The sequence below is a fragment of the Sinocyclocheilus rhinocerous genome, unplaced genomic scaffold (assembly GCF_001515625.1).
Source record: "Sinocyclocheilus rhinocerous isolate Xijiao unplaced genomic scaffold, SAMN03320098_v1.1 scaffold4566, whole genome shotgun sequence".
NCBI classification, from domain to species: domain Eukaryota; kingdom Metazoa; phylum Chordata; class Actinopteri; order Cypriniformes; family Cyprinidae; genus Sinocyclocheilus; species Sinocyclocheilus rhinocerous.
This window is the reverse complement of record NW_015664983.1, coordinates 58,713-79,624: the sequence shown is the minus strand read 5'-3', so window position 1 is coordinate 79,624 and position 20,912 is coordinate 58,713. Positions and strand designations below refer to the sequence as shown.

Below are 20,912 nucleotides of genomic sequence, written 5' to 3'. Positions count from 1 at the left end.
AGGTGTGCAAGAAAGCTCTGCAAATCACTCAATACGGCAGAGTTTTGAAGCTTTTTAGCTGCAACTTGTATAACTTCTTCAACTGGCTCATCTTCGGGCATTTCACTAACAGTAGCCACTGCAACTGGTGAAACAGAGAAGGAAATAGGCTTCTCACCCCGCACAATAAACTGCTTCAACATATTTATGTGACATATACGGGTCTTACGATGTCGATCAGGAGTATGTATGACATAATTTGTGTCCCTGAGCTTTTCTTTGACTTCATATGGACCCGAAAATTTAGATCGAAACACAGAACCTGGATCAGGTAAGAGAACAAGAACATTATCACCAGGTTGAAAACTACGATTCACGCTTCTCTTATCGTAGCGGGTCTTCATTCTTGACTGAGCTGTAATCAAGTGTTCTCTAGCCAGTTCGCAGGCCTTATACAGTCGCTCACGAACAGTGTTGACGTAGTCAAGAACGGTCACAGGTGGGGAGTCTTTAGTTAATAATTGTTCACTAAGCAACTTCAACGGGCCACGCACAGTGTGACCGAAAACAAGATCAGCCGGACTAAACCCAAAACTCTCTTGCTCTGCTTCACGGACAGCAAACATAAGGTACGGAAGACCCTCAGCCCAGTCCTTCCCATGACCTACGCAATAGGAGCGCAACATTGATTTAAGGGTTTGATGAAATCTCTCAAGCGCGCCCTGCGACTCAGGATGATATGCGCTGGAGAGCTGGTGTTTGACCCCTAACTCAGCAAGGGTCTGTGTGAATGCCTTGGATGTAAAATTCGACCCTTGGTCAGTTTGCACAACACGGGGCAGACCAAAGGTAGTGCAGAACTTCACCAACTCCTTAATGACGACTTTGGCTTTAATCGAGCGTAAAGGAATCGCTTCTGGGAAACGTGTGGCGGTACACATGATTCTTAGAATGTATTCGTGTCCTGACTTAGAGGAGTCGTTCAAAAGTAATCCGGGACAATAAAAGTACCGTGAAACTCGGTGAAAGGTTTTTGTGACACCCAAGTGTGACGATTGAGCACGAATCACAACGCATGCAGGGAAAGCTGCAGGAAATTGATGTGCTAGGTCATGTTGCTCACACACGCTAGGGTTATGGACCACAATTGGTCGGGGAAAAACTTCGCCCCCCTGCGAGGTCATTCCCCAGAATAACGCCCACCCCCTCGACCGGTAGCTGAGAACGTACACCAAGTTTTACAGTACCTGTTATGAGTTCTGACTTCAAGTAGACATTGTGAAGAGGAATGTTTATACACTGCATTCCAATTCCACGTATAAGCACGTCTGTACCGGAGTAAGTCTCGGTAGGCCGGGGCAATAACTCCTCTAAAATAAATAACTGAACTGACCCAGTGTCTCTCAAAATGGTGACAGGTTTACTCTCAGAATCAACTGAGTGAGACACTGAGCCAGTCAGGAGAAAAGGCTGATAGGACAAAGCGGTTGTGTGGCTTTCCTCAAATGTGGGGTGTACGAGACGCACACTCGACTGGGCCTCACCTTTGCCAGTGCGTGAGAAAACACGTGTCGCTTCCCTATCAGATACTTCACAAACAGAAGGGGATACATTAACACGACGTGCGGGGGGGAACACATTCCGATGAGTCAACACGAACTCATCGGCCAAAACCGCGGCATCGGAAAGGATTGCAACTTTCTGCTCATTTAAATGGACAACAACATTTTCCGGAAGACAACTTTTGGCGGATGTAGCTCCGCACCTGCAGGAGACACCACATCAGTCTGATCTCTGGACAACACACCGCCTTCACACAGATTCAGTCTGGACGAGTCAACACTAGTATCACAGAAAATCACACGATGCACACAGACCCTGATTCCACGTGTTTGATATTCCATGTTTCTTTGGGAGTTTGTTTTGTGTTCAGAGTGATCTGAAAGACTCGTAGTGTGTGAACCCAGTTCTTTTCTGTTAACCAGAGTGTTATGCCTTGTGGTCATCAGATGCCCATTTTACACAAGCTGATATGACTCTTTAGGGTCTTAATGAAAAGTCTATAACATACTTTGGGTACAATTTCTCAATGGTAGTGTAAAACAACACCATTTTTACCCTGTCAAAATCAGCTCTGTTCACAGCGAGCCGTTTCGGTGCATGTCTCTTTAAATGCTAATGAGCTCTGCTGACCCCGCCCCTCTCTTCCGTGGGGTGAAGCAGTTCTCTGAGACTGTTTACTTTAGCCGCATTCATTGTGACACACATCAAGAATCTGAGAACGGCTTGATATGAGAAAGGGGTTATTATTTTGGGGGATTTAAAAAAAAGAAGAAGAAAACAGCACTGTGTGGATTTTTATCATTATAGGGTGGATTGTGTACACACACTGCCAACACACGTTTCAGTTCAAACAACATGTAAAAGTGAATTTAGCATCCGATGACCCCTTTAGATTAGAATATGTTTAGATTATAAAAAGTTGTGTAACATATTGCAAACAGAGTGCTGATGATCAGCCCTGGCAGTGCTGTGGATGGAGGAGTGCTGTTTGTTTGCAGGAGGTGTTGAGTGTAATTAATCACCTGCTTGAGCTTTTCATCGGTGAGGCAGTTCAGCTCGATGATGAACTCGCTGTCCGTCGGCAGAATCTGTGCGCTCGGGTCGATTATTTTTATGATGTCCAGCTGCTCCCGAAGTCCCATCTCTGTGCTCACTTTTCGACTCAAATACTCAATATACTCCACCTGACAAATGAGAATCACCAAAGTGAGCTCACACAGACACTAAAAGACACTTGACTGCAAAGAAACAGAATAACACAAGCAAACGCAGTGACACGGCTTCCTTTCTTTCCTAACGGTGTCCAGTTAAACATGTGTCATCATATATTTCAGTATCACATCAAGCTGTGCTAGTGTCACTGCGTACGCTGCCAGGAGTGAGGGTTTGAGACCTGCTCGTCGTTGGTCATGGCGCTCCAGGGCAGCTCGTCCAGGTTCCGGTGCGGTTTGTTTTTCCGTTTGGCCGCGAGGCAGGGTGAGCTGGGCACGCTGGGAATGATGTCGGAGAGCACATCGCTGCCGCTGGCTATATCACTGCCCGGTAACTGCAATAGAGATGCAACCGGATTTATCACATTACACTGACCACAATCATTATCAGTATTATCATGGTGCTGTTAAAGTGTGCTGGGAATCTTCAAAAAGTGCAGACACATAAATTGTTTCACCAGGTTTTATATTTAAAATCAACAAACAACAAGTAAAATGACTTTCTGATTGCATAAACACTAAAACAACAACATTACCAATGTCTAGTTTAAGCACTCTTCAAAAATCCCCTTATAATCAGTAAAGCCGTCTATACACGGTTTTATGAATTAATCTCTTACACCATACGTACATCTGCGCTTTGTTGTTTATTTATTTATTTATTTTTTTTATTTTTTTATTAAGAGTGCAAAACATACAACATACGGTGAACACAAAACACAAAAACAGCAATAGAACAGCAATGATAATAACAGCAATGAAAATAAACAGTGATGACCATCTGACAATAATAGTAGTAGTATTCAAGTAGTACTAGCATGCATAATAATAATAATAATAATAATAATACTAAAGATGGTGATGATAATACATTGTGATGACGGCAACAGTAATCTCAATAATAATAAAAGTAATGATAATAATAATAATAATGTAATAACAATCGTAATAATAATAATGTAATAATGACACATACCCAACACATACCACACCTATTCTAGCTTCTGTGTCAATGTTTTGTTTTTTGTTTTTTTTCCTTTCCAATTCACGGTAAGATTACTATATGTATATGTATGTATGCCTAAGCTGATGTGGTGCATTAAAAGAAGCGTGTGGTGCATTAAAATCAGGATGCGGTGCATTAAAAACATGTGTGGTATACAGTATGTTGGGTGCAGATTTGATTTAGTTATATTTATATATTTTAGGTATATACTGTATATTTAGTGTTATGATCTTCATTAAACCATTACCGTCCTTATATAAAATATCATCCCATCAACATCATCTTATTACTGCTCAATGTTTCTATGATATTAATAATGATAATAATAATAATAATATTGAAAACAATATTGAATACACTCATAGTATTATTGTGTGAATAAATAAATTATTAGGATGAGTGTGTCAGATTTGTAAAAGTTGAATGAGGTCTGATCTGGAGTGTTGTGGTTCCGAAGTATAGTTGTAAGGAGGTGAGAAATGTTCTAGGGAAATGTAATCTGTGAGCAAATTTTTCCAATGCGTTATGTGAATAGTGTTTCGGGATTTCCAGTTCAAGAAGATAGTTTTCTTGGCGATGGCTAAAGCTACGAGGAGTATCCTTTTGTTTATTATTTCCTGATTGAGAGTTGATAGATCACCCAGTAGACAGAGTAAGGGGGATAATGGGATGTGGCAGCCCAGGAGGCGGGATAGGGATTCAGTGACGTCTTTCCAAAAGTGTTTAATGGGTGGGCAGTGCCATGTGGCATGGATATATGTGTCCGGACATTTTTTTTGTGAGCAGTGCGAGCAAGTTTCTGATGTGAATCCCATTTTAGACAGCCTTTCCCCAGTGTAGTGTGTTCTGTGAAGAGTCTTATACTGTATGAGCTGAAGGTTGGCGTTTTTAGTCATGGAATAAATATTTTTACAAATCTGAGTCCAGAAGTCAGTATCAGGAGCAATAGAAAGGTCTTCTTCCCATTTGATTGTTGGTAAAGTTATGATTTTATTTGAATTTGTTATAATTTTGAATATTTTGGAAAGTAATTTTTTTCGGGGAGGATATATTAACTAAATCTGCTACTGCAGAAGGAAGGTGAAGATTGATGGTTCTGGTGTTGATTTTAGATGAAACAACTGATTTGAGTTGCAAATAGTTTAAGAATTGATTGCTCCCGATACCGTACTCCCGGGCTAAGTAGGAAAATGAAACCAGGTTGTTAGACTGAAAAATGTGGTTAATATGTGTGATGCCCTTTTCTGCCCATTTATGGAAATTGAGAGTTTTTTTGTTGCTTGTGAAGTCAGGGTTGTTCCAAAGCGGGGTGAGGTTAGATGGAGCCTGATTGGAGTTTGTGATTTGGTGATATTTCCACCAGGCTGAAGCTGAGCCGAAGCTATTGTCAAGGCTTTGAAGCATGGGTGGTGTTTAATGGACTGACTGAGAAATGGGATGTCTGATATGTGCAAGTTTTCGCAGAGTGATTGTTCTATATCTAGCCATATGATGTCTGACTGAGTGGGGTGAGTCCATTTATATATGTATTGAAGTTGGTTTGCTAGTGAGTAATGGTAAAAATGTGGGGCTTCTAAGCCTCCTAAAGATTTGGGTTTTTGTAAAGTGCTTAATTTTATCCGTGGTGGTTTATTTTTCCAGTAGAATCGGGTGATGATGGAGTCTAAAGATTTGAACCAAGTGAGAGAAGGTTGGGTTGGGATCATTGAGAATAAGTAGTTTATTTTTGGGAGTACTGTCATTTTGATTATAGCTATTCTGCCCTGGATGGAGAGTGGTAAATTGAGCCAGCGGTGAAGGTCGTCTTCTAATGTTTTCAGTAAAGGAGTGAAGTTGAGTCCAGTCAGCTCTGACAGCCTGGAGGAAACCTTAACGCCTAAATAGGTGATGTGACCTGTGCATAGAGGAATGGGTGATATCTGGGCTGCCACATACCATTTGGTTTGATGTAGTGGAAGAATCGAGGATTTATTCCAATTTATTGCGTAATCTGAGATTGTAGAGTATGAATCAATGGTTTTAGTTATTTCTTGCAGAGATGATTGAGGATTTTGCAAAAAGAGTAAAATGTCATCAGCATATAAACTAATCTTATGTTGTGTTTGTGGTGTGTGGATTCCTCTGATGAGTGGGTTCTGGCGGATGGCTGCTGCTAAGGGTTCAATGAAGATGGTGAATAAAGAAGGGGAGAGTGGGCATCCTTGCCTAGTCCCCCTGTGCAGTGTGAAGCTTTGTGATGTTAATCCATTGGTGGTGACTGTGGCAGAAGGTGTTGTGTATAAAATCTTGATCCAATTAATAAACGACTCCCCAAAGCCAAATTTTTGTAATGTGGTGAATACAAAATTCCAGTTGACTCTGTCGAAAGCTTTTTCTGCATCTAAAGTGACTATAATGGTGTTTTCCTGTTGTAGTGATGAATAATGGATTAAATCGTATAGTCTGCGTGTGTTGTTGGATCCCTGCCTACCTTTGATGAAACCGGTTTGATCTGGGTGGATTATGAATGGCATAATTTTTTCAATTCTATGTGCAAGAACTTTACTGATTATTTTGATGTCTACGTTGATGAGAGATATAGGACGGTAGTTTGACGGAAGGGTTGGATCTTTATTAGGTTTGGGGATGAGTGAAATATTCATGTGCATCATGTGCACTGGTAATCTTAAGTTTTCTTTTATTTCTGTAATTGCTCTGATGAATAATGTGGACCAGAAGGACCAGAAGTGTTTATAGAACTCAGCAGGGAAGCCATCGGGTCCTGGTGCTTTATTGTTAGGCATTAGTGATCTAAATTTTTGACAGAATGCCTCAGGCACCAACTCGAATGCTCTCAGAACGGCAGATTTTACTACATCATAGTCAAGGGACTGATCTATTGGTAAGGCGGAACAAACCTCTTGCGCTTTACCAGAAAGACTGCACTGCAACAAAAGAGCCCACACATCTTTTGGCCACCGTAATTTCGTAGCAACCCGTTCAAAGGCAATGAAATACGAATCTACTTCCACTTCTCTAAATGGGGGTACGAGTTTAAGGTACTTACCAACATCAAAAGCTGGCTCAGTAGCTGCATTATCAGTACCTTGGTGTAAAACAGCAGCAGGTGAAGTGACAGAAGATATAGCAGAGGGAAGTCTAGAACGAGGCATAGGAACTGGCTTTCGATTTAATTCCCAAGCACGTAAGTCTAACTCACGCATCTTAATATCCCTATCTGCTTGAGCTTCTATAGCACGAAGCCTAATCTTCTGCCCTTCACACTCCTGTTTTTTTATTAGGAGGTCTAACTCCTTCAACTTGACAGCTAACATTGACTCACCCAGAGACTCAGTTGCCAGCCCAGGAAGAACCCCACCTGTCACAGCTTCTGCTGTGAATCCAGGTTGTTCCTCAGCACTGACAACAGAGTAATCTGGTAAAATCCCTACCTCGACTAGCTTTTCTCGCAAGTCATCTTTAATAACTTGTTTGGTAGCCTGCCTTGAAACCTCAATATTAAAGAAATCTGCAATTAAAAACAAATCTGCCTTCCTGCAACGTTCAAAAACCTCTATGGTAGGAGAAAGAGTAAATGAAATTAAATCAAATTCCATAACTCTCACTACCACAGAGGCCTTCTCCTTCACCAAAAAGAAAACATCCTAACAGAACAAGATAGAAATGAGCAGATACTTACAATTACACCACGGTAAACTTTCACTTGAAAGGACGAGCCCCCACTTGTTACATGCTAGCCCTTTTAGTCTAGAGGTAATGGACCTTGCAGTAACACATTTTTGGAGAGAGGGACCTCTTGTCTCCAGCCCCAATAAAACAGTAAACAGCCAAAGGACGTAAATTAGAATGGGAGATGGATCGGTTTGTGAAAGGGAAGAGAAAAGCCATAGTTGAAGTCGCACAGAGCCAGGCAGGTGCTGGTCATTCAAAAGCTAAATGCAGAAAATATGACAAGGCATATCTTGCTCTCGGCTTCATGTGTCTAAGTTATACCGGACGCTACAGTTGTGCGTCGCGCCGCAACAGCTCTACACTGGACGCGACAAAGCGACCGTTGCAAATCATTTTAACTTTGTGTCAGTACGTCATAAATAGAACAAGGCATCAGTTTAATGTCGGGTTTTGTCGCGTCGCGTCCTATACAGTCTATGGTCGCGCCGCGCCGCGCCGCATCCAGTGTACACAGCGTCACTGATTATAATGGTTCTACTGTATTTTGCCGCTCGCGTCCGGTGTACACACGGTGTTTAATGTCGTTGGTGAGGAGGAAAGCCTGTGTGTGTGTGTCCTATGTCTTAGCGGACAGCATGAACCCCACAAAAAATACATAAATAATAGAGAGAGAATAATAATAATAACAGTTATTCTCTCTGCTATTTTTCAGTGTTTCAAGTGATGCAGGTGTTTTTCCCCTGTAGGTTTTTTGTAATTAAAAAAGCATTAATTTTTCATAATGTTTAGTGAAATTATTTGGTAGTCTGAAAAAAGTTTGAGAACCACTGGTCTAAAGTTAACAGACAGTGTTTAGTGCAGTCCACATGTTTACATATGTTTATTACAGTGACTTTGAATTACCTAAAGTAGTGTGGTAAAGCAACAGACTTGTTTTTATATTTCTGCAATCTACTTTAGTTTGTGTGATTTGTTACTGATGCATAATAAATCGCAATCGCAATCGCAATATTGGTAAAAAAAAAAAAAATCGCAATTAGATTATTTTCCAAAATCGTTCAGCCCTAAATAACACACCTCCAAACAAAGAAAATATTTAACTTTTTATTAAATCATAAGAAAAAGCGCCAGAGCGCGTACACACCTCACGCACCGGATGCCGTGCGCACACCCAAAGACAGTTGGACATAGTGGTGTATTAGAGGTAAGGAGTTAAAAATCATCATATGTGTTCTACTGAAGAAACAAAGTCACCTACATCTTGAATGCCCTGGGGGTAAGCAGATAAACATAACATTTTTATTTTTGGGTGAACTATCCCTTTAACTGATCAAAATCCAAAATAGGTATTAGGTGAATCATCTTTTCAAAACATTTCCTTTTTTAGATCAGGTAAGGAGATAAAAATGGCAAAGCTGGCTGTGATTTGATGGAAATACTTGATGGTGGATAATTAGTCAGATTTAAAACATTTAGCATATATCAAGTTAATTTAGATCATGTGTTCTGTGAAGGAAAGATTAACAAACAGTCCACTGTGATCCTTCAGAGCAAATAGATGGTGAATTAGATCAATTTTGGCTTCAGCAAAGAGTTTTATGAACCTGTGCTTCTTAATAGCAGGCTTTATGCCTAAAATAAGAAAAGGCTGCTATTGTCTAATGGTCTCTGCTGTCATACATTCTCACATGTGCCAAATAAAGTTTTCCATTCAAAGTGCACCTTCGTCATTTAGAGCTAGCAGTGAGTTTATCTTTGTAGCCTCCTAATAATCAGAGCCTAATCAACGAAATGAATAATCGCAGAGTATAATAACCAGTAAAATGTTCTAGTGCTGCCAATATGGCATTTTTACTGGTTATTATACTCTGCGATTATTCATTTAGTTGATTAGGCTCTGATTATTAGGATGCTACAAAGATAAACTCACTGCTAGCTCTAAATGACGAAGGATTAATTAGTTTATATTAAAAGTTTACATCCGGTGACCTAAATTTAAATGTTTAGCGTAGTTGCAATGTCACTTTGTTTATTTATAAGTGGTAAACATCTGAAATACTTCAAACTTTGAGTAATATTGGAATTTGCTTCATTTGACTGTTTAATTCAAGTTAAAGTGGAAGTTCAGTCATTCCTCAAGTGTGACATAGTATGAGATTGAGTCAACTTAAAGTTGACAGTCACGCAGAAGCAAGACATTGGACAGACAGGGCATGGCATAAAAGCGTGACATAATGCCATACTTTGAGATGATAAAATGACTATAAATTTGATTTGAGGCTGAACATGACAGGACATCGGTGGACTTAATATTTGTGGTGAACTGAAAAGTCATGAAATGGAACCATTTTTAAAATTATTCAAACATCAGTTTATCATCATATATATATATAGCCAAATAATTGTTTTTGGACACAATTATTGGCACTCCTAGAAATTCTTATGAGTAAAATATCTGTGAAGTAGTCCCATTCATATTTACAATTTTGAGCATACCAGGGTGATTATGAACATGAAATTATCCAGCCATGGCTTCCTGTTTCACAGGAATATAAATAGGAGGGAAAACAAAGGCCAAATTCCCTTAATCATCCATCACAATGAGAAAAACCAAAGAATATATTTCTGATGTGCAGCAAAAGTGCACATAATTGAGTTTCACAAATTAGAAAGTGACTTTAAGAAAAGAGCTAGAGCAGTAAAAATTCCCATTTCCACCATCAGGGCAATAATGAAGAATTTCCAATCAACAGAAAATGCTACAAATCTGCCTGGAAGAGGAGGTGTGTCTATATCGTCCTAATGCACGGTGAGGAAGAGAGTTTGAGTGGCTAAAGGCTCTCCAAGGACCACAGCTGGAGAATTGCAGAAAATAGTTGAGTCTCAGGGTCAGAAAACCTTAAAAAAAAAAAAAAATTCAAACAGCACCTACACCACATGTTGTCTGGGAGGGTTTCAAGAAAAGAAAATGCTCTCATCCAAAAACAAACTCCAGCATATTCAGTTATCAGACACGACTGGAACTTCAAATGGGACTGGCTTCTATGGTCAGATGTAACAAAAAAATTAGCTTTTTAGCAACAAACACTCAAGATAAAAAGTACCCCATGTGTACAATGAAACATACTGCTGTATTATTAATGTTGTGGGCCTATATTTCTGCTGGAGGTCCTGGACATCTTGTTTAGACACACGGCATCACTGATTCTATCAAATACCAACAGATAAAAAAATCAAAAAGTGACTGACTCTGTTAGAAATCTTATAATGGGCCATGTTTGGATCTTCCAACCGGACAATAATCCAAAAACAAACCTTAAAAACAACACAAAAATGGGTCACTGGGCACAAAACCAAGCTTCTGCTATGGCCATTCCAGCCACCCTATAGAAAATGAGTGTGGTGAACTGAAGAGGAGAAGCACCATCATGGAGCTGGGAATCTGAAGGGTCTGGAGAGATTCAGGATGAAGGAATGGTCTCTGATCTCTTGTCAGGTGCTCTCTAACCTCATCAGGCATTATAGGAGAAAACTCAGATCTGTTATTATGCCAAATGGAGGTTTCAAAAAGCATTGAATAAAAGGGTACTGTTAATTGTGTCCAATGTGTATTAGAGAAAAACATTATGTCATAATGATATTTCGCCCCATTTTAAATAAAAGATCAAAATGATTAACAATGCAGATTTATTTTCACAGCCTTCTTTGATCATATTTACCAAGGGTGCCAATAATTCTGACCACGACTGTACATACATAACTTTTCTGGAAAACACAAGATAAGAATGAAGATTAAAGCATCATGATCATCTTATTCACAAACTTTTCACAAAGTTAACTTTTTCCCATCAGTTGACAGTTGACATCATCAAATTTAACAAGCTTTCAGTTTCATAACTGTAAATTTCTCCCAGCAGTGACACTGCAGAATATAATTTGTGTGATCAATGTCTTTCAATGATTCTGTGTTTTTCCTCAGTTACTTAATTGTTGCATCAAAAACAATTAATCTAATAAAAATGCATCTAATAAAAGTATTTTTTTTTCCTATGGTAAACAGATGGTAACCTTGAAATAGGAACCTTTCACGTGTGAGTAATGAATCATTTTAATCTGGATTATTAAATACTTAAAAAGATAAAATACTTTAAATAGATAAAAGGAACGATGTTGCCAGAGTGAGGCAACTGTGGCGGATGTCTGTAACTGTTCACATAATGGAAATAACAGTTCCTTTTAATAGGGTTTACAATTTGTCTGATACCACATTAAAAAGAAGGAACTAGATTCAATAATAAAATTCTTCTGATACAGCAACAAACAAAAAAAAGAAAGAAAATGTTAGGAAATTCAACAGTGATGACTGTGGGCATTGTGTGAAATAGTGAAACCTTGCTTCTGACAGGTTGAATGAATGACACTAACACGACAAACATTCTAGTACCACACATCCTAACCAAAAATTTGTATCATAAAATAGATACATAATAATTTGGACAGAATTACATAAAATATTAAATTGTTATAAATTCCAAACCCATAAATAACAATGTGGCTTTCAGTTTCTCAGTTTCAGCTTTTTAAATATAAACTATGAAATTATGTTTGAAAAAAAAAAAAAAGTACTGTAATTCCCTCATGATTGTATTGGATTCTTTGTTTTTACAGCTGCTACTAATAGCGTCCTTAGTTTGGACTCTAATGTTTATATCCAAAATTGTGAGAGATTTTGGCAGTCTATGTAGATTTTTGATGTCCCTATAATCTGTATTATTCTCTAAATTCTTATGATATTTAAATACTAATTTCGATTACTTGTGTGACCGATGGATGGATAGAATGGTTTGATTCTATTTTTGAGTAACAGAATAAGATTTTACTTAAATGCAGTAAGTGTTTAATCACGTAAAAGCGTATCCCGAGCAAGACTTCTTCAAAAATCTGTATTTGAAACTTCATTTAGTTCCCCCCCACCCCGTTCTTGGAGATCCAATAACGTACATAAGAGTGGCAGAAGTGTGGTGTATAATTTCCATGACTATACCGTCCTCGATGTCTGGTCTCAATTATTTGGAAGGAGTAAGAATGCCAGCCTTCATGGGCCGTCTGACTTCCATTTTTGGTCATGGGCCTTATATGGAACTCTGAAGAGTGTGACGTGCTTCTGTACAACAGTGTCACCGATTGAAATTTCATCAGCATATCTACAGTACAGACAAGAGTATTTACTTTATACTAAACTGCTTAACTAAAATCATGGGAGAATAAAGCAAGTAATTAAAGAGAGAGAAATGAATACATGCCAGATGAATCACAGTCATTAGCCAAAGATTTCAAAACAAGGTCTTATAAAATAAATAAACAAAAATGCGGCTTTTTGAGGAAAGGTATGGAATTACTTTTCAACTGGATACAATTTTTGCCTGGCAGATAATAACATGGGTAAAAATATCCCATAGATTTATACTGAAGGAAGGATTTGAGCCACATCAAGCTGTTTTTGACAACCTCCCATAACACTCAATAATTTAGAAAAATATAGTTCAACTTTCTATGCAACAGACTAGAGGAGAACTACTTCTCAGAAATACCAATGTTACGTCACGGCCAGAATTTTCTCGAACCCATGTGACTGAAGCCTTTTGGAGGAAAATATTGTGCTGTGATGAGATTAGAGGTGAAGCTTTTGGCCAACTACGACCCAATTCAGGTTTAACAAATGAGCCTTTCATTCTGCAGAAAGTGAATGTTTTTGAATAGAAATAGTTTTTGATAACTTATGTTACTGAATAAATTAAAAAAAAACATCTCAGTGTGTTAGAATTTGGAGTTTTACCAGTGACTGAATGTGAAAAATGCATGTGGGTGAGTTCATTCTGTGAGCACTACATATTTCGGAAAATTGTTAATGTTATTAGTAATAAAGTGCAATATCCCAGAAAGTGCACAGATGTCAATAGAGTAACCCAGGTCAATATGGCTATTTGCCAAGTTCAAACAGAAGCTGTATATTCTAAGGCTTATTAATGATGAAATATGTGTCAAAATTCATCATTGCTATTTGAAAAGTGTTATCACCATTCATTTCCTTTATTGAGTCTCTTGGTACTTGGTAACTTGTCACAATCAGAGAAGTCTATATATCTTCAGAATGTTTTTAATCAAGTCCATGGTGATGACAGGTGAACTGAAGGCCTGACTAAACGATATGTTTAGAAAGCTGTAAGTTACTCAACCATCCACTGTTTGTCCTTCCGCTGTGTCCTTTTGTCAACTGCCTCAGGAGGATGAGCCACAACGTCTAATCCTAAACCGACTGAAAAATAAAAAACGAGGTCAATACCTATTGTGTCATTTCATGCTGTGAGTTTGTCTCAACAGACTGCTCTTGTGACAGCTCAATAGAACATTCTCAGACACCCCCTGACACCCCCCTCCCAGTGCCACCCCAGGAGACAGGCCTGCTAAAAAACACCCCTCTATGCAGAGGAATTTAACTGTGGAGGGATGAAATTACTACACCCCCAGCTCTAGAAATCCCAGATGTCTCACAGACTCCAACAAGTTGGCTTCTTGTCCAGTATAAACACACTACACCGCTCACACGAGTATACTGATCCGATCAGACTAATACAAAGGATCCCCATCCCTGGTTCAGGCCATTGTTACAGGCTGAGCAGTCATCGTAATGACCACAGGTCTGTGTTTAAGATAACAGGAAACAGTGAACACGTGGCAGAGCATCAGTTCAAATTCAGAGACGCTGAGAGGTTGTCCTCTACTGGCACCAGGATATTACTGATTATAACTGTCAACAGTGTCGGTCTGTTCTCCTCACAGTGTTCTTTCCTCTGGATAGGGTTACAGCCGTCTGGTGACTGTCTACATAATCTTTACGTCATTTAGTGGTCCAGGATGGTGAATGATAAAACATGATTAGTATGAGTGTGCCATTCAGAATTTGATAGAGAATGCCTTTAAGTTCCAGTTCAATTTCTCAATTTGAAATGAACTTAGCAAAGAGAATGCAGCATTGCACTGGATGGTTGAATGGATGGATGGATTGAAAGATGGAAGGATGGTTGGATGGATGATTAGATTAAAAGATGGATGGATAAAAAGAGTGAAAGATGGATGGATGGATGGATGAAACAATGAAAGATGGATGGCTAGAAATATAAGATAATGTGCTTGTTAATATGTACTTACTAAATATTACACAATGATTAACAGATCATTACTTAATGTAAATTGAAATGCTTAAAATGCCATTAAACTTTCAATTCATATGGCCATGCACTTTTTAAACATCTTCAAATGATTTTGACAGATGCTTTACAGTGATTAAAAGCTTCATTAATAAATCGTTAACAAACATTATATAATGCTTAACGGATCATTAGTTAATGCTTACAAATGTAATTAAACTTTCAATTCATATGATCATGCACTTTTTTAAAATCTACAAATGATTTTAACAAATTAAAAGCTTGTTTTTAATGTACTTTTGAATGCTAATAATGTTGTTAAACTTTAGTTCACATATTACCTATAATGCTCTTTTTTTACATTTACAAATGTTGTGAAAATATTAGCTTAATTAGTCATTTTAGGCACTTCACAAATTTAACCCATTATTCATTAACTCATAACAGTCTGTACACAGTCTGTGTAAAGGTCATATATTTGGGCTATGTTTGCTGTGTAGACTTCTTCTATTTACACATCTTAACAAATAATATATTAAGTATTTGTTCATGTTTTTGCAGTATCCAATCTAAAGTTTAGACTATTCATCAAATGTTTCTAAATGTTTACTAATCAGTAATACCTTTATGAACAGTCATCTCAATGGCAAAAAGTGTTTCGAATGACCTCGATTCACCCTATATTCACATCTTTACAAATCATTTATTAATCATTTGTTCATGTTTTTCCAGTACTCAATCTAAAGTTGAAACTATTCATCATTTGTAAATATTTATAAATGTTTACTAATCAGTCAGTATCTTTATGGACTTCTAGCTGCTGTAATAACCTTTGTGTAAAGGGTAGTTAGTTAAGTTTAGCTAAATGCTTGCTAAAGACATAACACACACTGAAATGTGGGTGCAAAACAAGTTTTTATTGCCTCAGCACTATTAGTATACTACTGTATTTAACAAACAGGGTATTCCTTGAATCATGCATCAACAGGAGAAAACAAATCAGTTTTTCAAGGAAATACTTGTTTACTTATCAAAACAATGGAATATAAACAGATTAAACTGTGTTCCCTTATAATCAAATTGACCCCTGTATACTGTTGACCCCTGTCACCAAGTCAGCCACCTCAACAGCACCAGACCCATCAACTCCGCCCACTCGTTTGCAATCACTGGAATTCTAATCACCTGCACTCAATCAGCACCAGCACTATATATACTTCCTGCTCATAGTTCACCAGTGTCTGGTCTCACTCTACGATGGACTCCTTTCCTATACTTTCGTTCTTGTGAATTACTACCTTCATGTCGGATACCTTCATCACTTGTACTCACCCGATAACCGAACTCTACTGCCAGCGTGCACCAGTTCCATCTCAACAACAAAGACTCAAACCTCAAGTTAAGTTATCATTTGTTGTGCACTGCTCCATATTCACACGTTGTCCTGCTGTTCCTTATCCAACATCAGTAATTAAAGATCATTGCATTCAACCTATCTACTCTGTCCTCTTCTGTTCTGTGACAGAAGACCAGACCAAAAAATGCAACGCAGAACCGTCAGCGGTGACACAAACCCAGATATCTTCACCGAACTGTGCAGACGCTGCGCGATTCCCTCCAAACACCGGTGACCTCGTCCTCTACACTTGCCTCTGCCAGTCCCATGGCCCGACCAGCGACATACTCCGGCGAGACGGAGTGTAGCGAATTCCTACTACAATGTTCCCTCTTCTTCGAAATGCAACCATATAACTTCACCATGGACCGAGCTAAAATTGCGTTCATCATTTCACTGCTGACCGGACGAGCAATGCAGTGGGCTAGATCCATTTGGGAATCCGATGGACCTGTTACCTCTTCAATGACGGCATTCACCGAACATTGCAAAGAAGTATTCAGGCAAACCTCAAACCAACTCACAGTACATGACCAATTGTACCATCCAAGGCAGGGGTGTCAAACTCAGTTCCTGGAGGGCCACAGCCCTGCACAGTTTAGATGCAACCCTAATTAAACACACCTGATCCAGCTAATCAAGTCATTAAGGCTTATTTGAAAACTACATGGTATGTGTGTTATAGCAGGGTTGGAACTAAACTATGCAGGGCTGCGGCCCTCCAGGAACTGAGTTTGACACCACTGATCTAAGGCAAGGAAAGTCATCAGTTGCTGATTACGCTCTTCAATTTCGCATTTTAGCAGCCGTCAGTGGTTGGAATGAAACCACTTGACGCTTATTATCAAGGACTCAACGTTGACATCCGTCAACGACTGGAGATCTATGATGACATCATCGGACTGGAAAGCTTCATACAACGTTCCATTCGGGTCTCTCAACGCCTCACCGCATGCACTGTCGACTCACTTACATCCGCTCCTCCGCTCGCCTTAACATCTGTCGCACCTCCAGCACCAGAACCCATGCAGGTCGACAACTTCAATCTGTCCCAAGCGGAGCGTCAACGGAGAATTAGCAATCGACTTTGTTTGTACTGTGGGGCTGAAGGACATCTCATCTCATCTTTCCCAGTTCGACCACTATGCCCAGCAGTGAGTACAATTCATATACCTCCCGTTATTTCATTACTCACTCAAACGAAAGTTATTCTAATGACCTCAAAATCTTCTATTTCAGCAAATGCCCTCATAGACTCTGCTGGATAGATTCTACTGGGAATTTCATCTCTCTGGATTTGCTTCATCAATCCAACTAACTCTACTGCCAGCGTGCACCTGTTCCATCTCAACTACAAAGATTCAAACCTCAAGTTAAGTTATCATTTGTTGTGCACTACTCCATATTCACACGTTGTCCTGCTGTTCCTTATCCAACGTCTGTAATTAAAGATCATTGCATTCAAACTATCTACTCTTCTGTTCCGTGACAACCCCTTAACCAACCCTTAAACCTACCCACCCCACCAAACCTGTCCCTATCCTTACCCGTATCACACCTCAATAGCAGCAAAAGTGTTGTGCATTAACAAAAGCTTCTAATCTTTCTGTAACATCATTTGTAGATTTTCAAGAAGTGCATGATCATATGAATTGAAAGCTTAATGAAATTTGTAAGCATTTTAATTTACATGAAATAATGGTCTGTTAATTATTAGTTAATGTTTTATAAGTTTATTAGTAAACATTAACAAGCACATTATCTTGTTTCTCTGACTATTTGAATATATATATATATATATTAACTAATGTTCTGTTAAGCATTATACAATGTTTGTTAATGATTTATTAATGAAAGTTACTATAAAATGTTACTGATGGATGTGGAGGATGGATGGATGACGGCTTGAAATATGGATGAATAGATGGATGAGTGAAAAAATAAAAGATGGATGGATGAAAAGTTTGAAAGATGGATGGATGGATGGATGATGGATTGAAAGATGGATGGATGAAAAGATTAAAGATGAATGGATAAAAAGATAGAAAGATGGATGACTTTTGTTGAATAAACAAAACACAGCATTAACTTTCTGGTAAAACTCTGCAAAGCGACATTAAGGAGTCTTAATCAATCCCTGCTGCAAATGAACACAGTTTTTATCACTCTCTACAAACATTCACTAGTGTTATCACCAGTCATTCAGCTCCACACCCAACTCCGCTTCACACCCTTCATCTCATATTTCTAGCAGATTTTATTCATTCCTGCAATGTGTGGTTCCAGTAAGCCTCCAACAATTTGAAAATGAAATTGAAAATACACTTTGTGATCAAAATATGGGAAAATCCATTCATTTATATTTAACATACATATAAAGTCAATTATTCGGAACAGGCCAGTAGGAATATCTGTCCTGGCCAGATTAATAAAAACAAATATACAAAATATATGCCATGCAACTCTCTTTACCTCGGCATTTCTAAATCATCCATCACTCATCTACAATTAGTACAAAACGCAGCTGCTAAATTCTTCAAAGGACAACGTAAATTTGATCACGTTACTCAAATTTTGAAATCATTGCATTGGTTACCTGTGCATCTTAGAATTGAGTATTAAATTCTTCTTTATGTTTTTAAATCTTTAAATAATCTGGCACTGAGCTATCTTTCTGATCAACTTTATCCATACAATCCTACACAAAATCTGAGGTCTGGTGATCAAAGACTTCTCTCTGTCCCCAGATCACGTTTAAAGCATAGAGGGGATAGAGCCTTTGCGGATGCTGGCCCTAGGCTGTGGAACAAACAGCCTTCCAGACTATATCAGATTGGCAGAGTCTTTAACTGTTTTTAAATCATCTCTTAAAACCTACTTCGTCTCTTTGGCTTTCAATTCTTTATGAGTTTATGGTATGAATCTGTGGGTTGCCCTGTGTTCTATGTTTTTGGTTTGTGCAGCACTTTGGTCACTTTGGCCGTGCTTGCTGTTTTTAAATGTGCTATATAAATAAAACAAACTTGAAACTTGAAAATATAGAAAACTAGGAAAGTCCCTTTCTGAGTTCCCCATGCTCTCATGTGCACCGATCACACCCCTGCAGACTGGGAGTCATTCCCATTTTACTAACGCTTTGATCCGTTCACTCGAGGGATTGTTCTTTAAATAGGAAAGAAACATGCCGGAAGAAAACTTTGCCTTTTAAATGTATTTTTCTGTGTCATCTCTGAACTTGCTAAACTGTTCTCAGCATGGTTATGCAACAGCTCATATGAGGGGGGAGTCACAGATGAACTCACTGAAAACTGAGCACAGAAAAACACTGTCCGGTTCAACCTTCACATTCCTCTGCATTTCTGCTGACTTGGGGAGATTCTGTGGAAATAAAACCACTGGTTGATTAACAATGCACATTGTTAGCATAAAGAGTATGTTGTGTGGTTTGCATGCATGAGTGCGTCTTATCACTTGACTTATCACACTCACTTCCTGTGACCCTAGTTGTGACATCTCACACTAATGTCATGCAGAGTGTGGTTTAGCAGATCTACAGCCATGATTAATAAAGTTAAAGTTATAATGCTGATGCTTACGTACAATGTAAAACTTCCTCTTTCCATTTAGGTAGTTAAACATAAAAGGTTGATATGAGAAAGAAAAGACAAATATATGGATTTGATATTATGATGGCCCTACGTCTCATGACTATTTAAGATAATAAATCATGTTTCAATTGAAATAAAAATGGAAACTTCACACTGTTTTGTGTTCTTCTGTGGGAGACATTTTTTGCAGAACTTTTAGCTGCTTGCATGCAATGAAAGTGGATCAACTAAAACTAAAACCATGAAACAAACTTATTTCAAATAACATTTCTCATTTTCATTTCAAATAAAAAATAATGAAAACTATATAGACCTATAAAAAAACTAATAAAAATGATAAAAACACACAACAAAATCATTAAAACTTTAAAACTAAAGCAGAAAAAAAATAAAATGTCTCAGGTTATGCATGTAACCATGGTTCCCTGAGAAGGGAACGAGACACTGCATCCTCTAGAGGTCGCTATGGGGAATGTCTTCGGCGTGACCGGTGTCTGAAGCAAACATCTAAACACGACAATAACATTGGCCAGCGACAGCCTATGACGGCACTACCTTCACGACCACAGTATAAAAGGGCGCCTATAGAACACTTAATCCGCTTCTTCGTCTGAAGCTTGGGTCCGTGGCATGGTATGAAAAAGAGGACGCAGTGTCACGTTCCCTTTTTAGGGAACCATGGTTACATGCGTAACCTGAGACGTTCCCTTCCGAGGGAACTCGAACTGCGTCCTCTAGCTGTCGCTATGGGGAATGAAATACCTACACTGCCATGCTGAGGGGAGTGCATGCCAAGGACCGAGGCAAGCACTAAGTACCAACTCTGCCAAATCAGGGGAGTTGCCCCTCCGACGCTTCCAGCGGCTGTCAGTGACGAGATCCACTTCGGCCAAAGGCCCAAGCTACATGCCCAAACTAACTTACCTGTTAAAGGCTTAGACAAAGAAAGCCTGGCCCCAAGGCAGAGCTCAAAGGCTTAGAATCAAACAACAGTGTGATTCTTTTAAGTGGATATGGCCGGGTGTCTAGGGTTACTTTGTTACCAGACCCCAACCTGTCACCTAGGAAGATAAACATCAACCCCTACTCTCCCAGGTAGGATTCAAAGGATAGCCAATTACCTGCCTGCCGAAGCACAGCCTCAGAACACTGAAGAATGCAAGGGAAGCCTTCATTGCATCTGAGACGGAGATTCCCCATTCTCTCAAGATGGGAACCACTGAAATAATTAGAGAGGGGCCCAAGGTAAGGACCGGGGCTCGACCAACT

General features: G+C 38.9%; 1 long non-coding RNA gene across 1 annotated transcript; it reads right to left on the bottom strand.

The window, feature by feature from the left end:
* Positions 1-1,721: 1,721 nt before the first annotated feature.
* LOC107730493 (uncharacterized) lies at positions 1,722-3,108 on the bottom strand. The gene is made up of 3 exons (XR_001638686.1): positions 2,936-3,108; positions 2,565-2,726; positions 1,722-1,744 (listed from the first exon to the last, which is right to left on the bottom strand). It is a non-coding gene; the product is annotated as an uncharacterized LOC107730493 (long non-coding RNA).
* Positions 3,109-20,912: the final 17,804 nt, after the last annotated feature.